The following is a 6,093-nucleotide window of genomic DNA, read 5'->3' as shown; positions in this document are numbered from 1 at the left end:
CCGCTCAACACACTTACCAAGCAGGGGAGCTGGGACGCCAGGATCCTTTGAAAGAGAGAGACAATAAAAAGGGGGTCAAGGACCCAATATTGAGAAAACCAAATTGTTACAATGAAAATAAGCCCTGGCAAGAGAATACACCAGGCAGTCCATCACGAGTCTGGAGACCTGAACCCAAAGAGAAAGAGAACAATGAGAATAAGTCCTGGCAGGAGAGTAGACCAGGCTGTCTGCTGCAAGTGTGGAGGCCCACACCCAAAGAGAAAGAGATCAATGAGAGTAAGTCCTGGTAGGAGAATACACCAGGTAGTCTGTTGAACCAAAAGAGAGAGAACACTGAGAATATGCCCTGGCAAGAGTGTATTACATCAACCTGTTGCCGCCAACTGGTAACCCCATTGCACTCACTGAGGATATACTTCCTCCCATGTAATGTTCAATGTGTAATTGGAGATTCAATAACTCATCAAACAATACTAAAACCCTATAGGTAATCACATCCAACAACATGGAGACATATCCAGTTTCTACTGGGATGAATAAACGCTTGTCATGGAATATCCACAGTTTCTGTGGCTGGATGTTTTTACATCATCACAGTAAATAATGAGAAGGAGTTAGTAACTGATGTTGGAAATGCGGGGTGAATGATACCCCTGAACCTTCCACTAGTTATAAAATTGGTCCTCAAAGTAGTCAGGTGGCAGAGCTGATGCCCAGATATCAAGTCTTCCTCACTGTTGTAAATCATCAACTCCAAGAATGGATGGTAATTAGCGATTCGATTGTGCCCGAACTGGAGTTGTTGCACAGTTGATCAATTGGAAAGTCAAAGGTATGCCTTGTGCAAACAGCAAACCCTTGAAACATTGAAAGCTTGTCCAAAACCATAGATGATTTCGTAATAGCAAACAATATAAAAATCTATTGGAAAAAGATTAAAGGTCACTCCAAATTGTAAGCCTTAAAAAAACAAGCAATGATTTGGCAGATAAATTGGCCAAAACTAAAGCCCTCCAGTGGAAACCATTGGTATGGAACACCTCCTGGGAGGAATAGTTGAGTAGAGTTGTTGGAGGAGTATTAGTGTGGGCTGAGGAGTAGCAGTAGAGTGGGAGTAGTAGTAGAAGTAGTGGGCTGAGGAGTGTTAGTTGTGTTGAATCCTGTGGAGTCATCACTGATCCCCACCTAAGATCTCCTCCCTGAGGGTTGTATTATGAGGGAGGATCACATTGGAAAAGATGGCTGTCGGGGAGATGTGATAACCCCATCAGGAGAGACGCAGTATTCTTCCATTCATTTTGCAGATGACCATATAATACCTCAATTCCTAATGGCATGTTTTCATTATATTAATCCGTCTAGTGATAAAATCCTATAACCCCTTTTTTCCCCCAAAAACCCCAGGAAGGATACCATTCACATCTAGAAGGGAATTAAGACCACCATTATTAACAAGGAAAATCTAAAACACATAGCCAAACCTGTATTGGAACCAACATAGAACTAAGAAAGAAGAAATAGGAGAGGTTTGGCTTGTGCATGGGGAGGAGGGAAAACTTCTATATAAGCAAAAGCTTGTATTTTTTTGTACGCTGAATGCTTTAAATAAAAAATAAAAAAAAATACCATTCACATTTCAAATGCACATAATGCTCATTTAACATCACCGGTTAATATTGGTATTGATGTGAACAAAAACCTAAAACAAAACAACTCCAAAAGGTGTATTACTCCTTTGGATTCCAACTCCCATAAAACCTTTAGTTATGGGACGAGGAAGAGGAGAAAGGAGAAGGCGGAGCATAAGAACCACCAATGTGCAGACTAGTGGCTGTAATGTCAATCAGCTGAGCGGGATGTTTAAAAATGTTGTGCCTTTACCTGAGATCAGTGAAGGAGGAGAAGAGAGATCCAGTGTGGGCACAGGGGGAAACCGAACCGAAGGCAGACATACACGAACAAACTTTGTGGAGGGAAGGAGACGCTTCATACCGGGAAGCCGAGAGGCCGGGTGAAGCAGAGCTGGTACTGCAGAGGACCCTTTATCGAGCCAGCATTAGTGGAGACACAGCCACAGTGAAAGGCAGAGGTTCCATCAGCGGATGACATAGAAGCTGCCAGTAGCACCGCAAGAGGGTTTGCTAAGCGTGGAACGCTTCCCTGAGGCACGGACATAGCTGCAGCTCTATGCCATGGGTCAGACATGCCAGAGAATACTGGTGAATCTGCCCAAGAGCCTTGGGTGCCCCAGGGCGTGCCGACAGGCGAATGAACAATTGGTAAATCAGTGTAAACATCAAACAAGTGATATTCAAAGACTGAATTTACCTGAGTCTCCATATATGAGACATCAATTTGTGGAAAGCTGGAGTTAATGTTGACATGAGAAAATTAACTGTAACAAAGTAATTGAAAAGCAAGAACCGTACAAATCTTCACATATGAAAAGTCAATATATGGGAGTTTGAAACAAGTATTGCAGCAGGCCAATGAATGCTAACAATGAAGATAGCAATCAAAACTTGAACAAGTCTCCGTATAAGGGATGCCAAAATGGTGGGAGATGGAACAAGTGTACCTGGAGCTAATGGAGTATAGACAGTGAAGGAAAATAAGATACCAAGAAAACTGAAAGATTGTTAGAAGACCTAATCAGTGCATCAGGCAGTGAGCCTTTGGGGAAGGGGAGATACCTGGCAAGAGAGTATACCAGGAGATCGTCAGAAACCAGAGGCCATTTTGGGGGACATACCTGGCAGGAGAGTATACCAGGAGATCTTCAGAGCCAAGATGGGGGGATTCCTGGCAGGTGTGTATACCAGGTAATCCATACTGAGAAAGGGTTTCCTGCCATGGTAGTATACCAGGAGACTTTCTTTAATAAATCATTGATTAGAAGAAACACTTTGTGTCATTTTTATGAAAACCACCACTGCTTTGAGAAGGTGCATGAAGTCAGCTGCATCCTACAGAGCAATTGGAAACCACTACCCCAATCCCTATTAGAATAGTAACAGGTGGTGAGAGAGGGGAAGGTTAGGAGCTACCTGAGGAAATCAGTGAGCCTGCACTTAGGCAGCACACTAAGACAGACATCAGACACTAGGGGGTACCATTCAGTAGAACTAACTGGGAGATATGGATGCAAGTGTTAGACAGAGGACCCATGGGTGACAAAAGAGGGCGGGATGGCCATGGAGCCTACAAACAGTTAATTAAAAAAAAACCTTGAACTGTTTGTGGGACTCAAAGTGTTTTATTTGAGTGTGTCATCTGTGAAATGCTCCAAATATGAATTTAATTACTGCTGAAAAATCACTGAAAAATGTTATAATTATCTACAGAATCGAGAAAACATTCCTTTACCTGAACAGGATTACCTGTCACACGCCATGGAAACTGGCGTGTGTGGAGTCGGTGGCGCCTAGGCGGCCATTGACTTTCCCATCACGCTCTTCCTGTAATGAGCGTGACGGCCTAGCTTTCGGCAGCATCATTGCTGTCGGAAGCCTTTTCCATCGGACCAACCCGGAAGCCTATGCATTGCAACCTACTTGCGTCAGGCTTTCGGGTTGATACGCTGTTGTTGCTTCCTGTGCGCTTTTGTCCTGCACTTCCCCCTCTCCTCTCTCTCTGTGATTCCGGCAACCTTCTCTGTGGCTCTGCCTGCTCTCTCTTTCTCTCTCTCTCGCTCCTCTGTGGCTCTGTCATCCCTCCCTTTCCCGTGCCATTCTGCCTTGGCTATTGGTTCTCTCTGTGCCCTTTGGGATTCCTACAGCATAGTCTGGTCCTTACCTTGGAATCCTGTCCGGTACTGGACCTCTTCCGGCTCCGACGACCACCAGCCATACCAACTGGAGTCAGCTTCTGGATACCATCTCTGCCACTGCTCAGATAGGTTTTTTTTATGCTGCTCGGCTTTTTCCCCTAATTAGTTTGTTCCGGCAGAGGGGCCCCCCAGACCGCCTTATCCAACGGTCAGGGTGGTTTCCTTGCAGGGCAGACCTTACCTGCACTCCAAAAAAAAGGTACTGTGGAAGAAGAGGTTTGGCAGACATTTGGACAACAAGACCACAGGTGAGGAGGAGGGGGATCAGAGTGACCAAGAACAGGGGAAACCTTTATCAGACACTGATAATACCAGGGGAAGAAAGATTTGAGAGTATTAATGAAATTCCAAAAGATGTTCCAAATTCAGGATGGACAGTTGGTTAGGAAACCCTGATAATGTTACAATCAGTAGTGTGAGAAACCAAAAGGTGTATTGCCCACTAGTCATCAGGGACTTGTCATCCAGGTGGCCAGGACACAGCCATCACTTTTGGATCCAGTTCCTGGGGGTGGAACAGTGCAGGCAGATCACCTGGGTGAGGTGTGAGAGGTCTTCGGTGAGTGGGGGAGAGGCAGCCGATGGTGAGAAGCAGTATTCCCCCCTTTTTTGTACATCCAACCTCTCCTATTTTTAGGATCCGATGTGCCAACTCCCCACCCCCTTTCTGCACAAGCACTGAGGAAGAGGGCACTGAGAGCAACACCACTAACTCTTATACATTGTACTGAACATGTCCCGCTAATCGGGTCAGGCAAAGTCGGCACTTGACTTCAAGTGCATACACCTGATTCCAATTAGCTCTCTACACACGGATAAAAGGCATAACCTAGATACACACTCTGAGCAAGGTGGAACATGAGTATGAGCAGAACTTCTGGGGCAAAGGCAAACCTACTGGAGCAGAGCGACGGACCAAGGGACGAGAGCAGCGGGTCAAAAGCCCCAAGAGTTCCCTACAGGAGGTTGTTGCCACTGCAAGGCCGGGAAAGACATGTGGAGAAGGCCAGATCCCAATATTGAAGATTGCATTGTGTTTCAAGGACGCCAGCGACCCCCAGAGGTGAACAGCAGAGTTGAGGAGGGGAGGCCAAACCTGTGGTTTTAATCTTGACTCGTATAGTGGAAATCGAAAAAGCAAGAAAGAACCGCACGCAGCCGGTGAGTTGGCAAGCGACCTGAGAGACCGGTGTGTGCCAAGAGAGATTGACTTTTGCAACAGAATATTGCAAGTGAAGGCTGCACACGTGTGGATGAGGCACGAGGAAAGGCAGAACTGTGAATGAACTTTAAAGAAAAGACAGCTGTAGAATCAGCAATACTGAGTAACGGAGTGGTTCGGCAAAAAGGAGTAGCCCACAAGGTCTCTGTGAAAGGTGCATTGTTTGAGGTGATAAAAGTGAATGAATTGAAAAAGCAAAGGTGAACGAAGTCACTCCAGAGAAAAGGGGAGACTAAAAGCTGAACAGTGAATTCTGAGTCAGAGTGGTCCTGTGGTGGTCTGTAAAGGAAACCCTGCACATCTGAAAGTCTTTTAGATTTGAAATGCGGTCGGAGCCCAACTGAGGGAGACCAAAGTGTATAAAGCTTGGGGAAGGGAGCCCCGGCAAGTGTGTTAAACTGTGATAGGTCTCAGCCCGGCAGAGGTCACAGTTCAACCAATGTTGAACTGTGAAAGGTCTGAGCCCGGCAGATGGGGACCAAGGTTGAACTGTACAAGGTCTGACCCCGACAGAGGGCATCCAGTGTGAACTTTTTGTTTCGTTATTTGGGGAAGATTGGAACAAGAGCCTTTAATGTGGGAGGCCAGTCGGGCCTCGATCCATGTTCCGAACTGTTCCAGTGTTAAAGCCTGAGCCAGAGTGTGTCATCCTGCCCATAGAGACTGTGTTATTCCGTGCTGCCTAAACGTGGGGAGGGGAGCTGATTCAACCACATTTATTCTTTGTCGAACACTGATTTTCCTTTTATACACATACATCCTTTACAAATTATTTTGTACAAGAGATAGGGCAGGCATTAGGTTTTGTTAGCATAGGCCATTTTGATTTGATAGACACGACTAAGGCTGTTTTCTTTATTATTTGATGGTCGAAAGGACTCCCATCCTAGTTATATGGCAAAGTAGGAGTTTTTCCAAATGCCACGAAGTTAATTAAGGTTTTACAAATTGTATCTTTTATGTCAGTGTCATACTTGTGATAGCATGCCTCCCCTACATAAGTAGGGCCTGTGTCATTCTGATGCATAATATTAAACCA

Source organism: Ambystoma mexicanum, chromosome 2q, assembly GCF_040938575.1.
Source record: "Ambystoma mexicanum isolate Mex_15411 chromosome 2q, UKY_AmexF1_1, whole genome shotgun sequence".
Classification (NCBI taxonomy): domain Eukaryota; kingdom Metazoa; phylum Chordata; class Amphibia; order Caudata; family Ambystomatidae; genus Ambystoma; species Ambystoma mexicanum.
The sequence above is the reverse complement of the archived record's forward strand: the minus strand, read 5'-3'. Positions refer to the sequence as shown.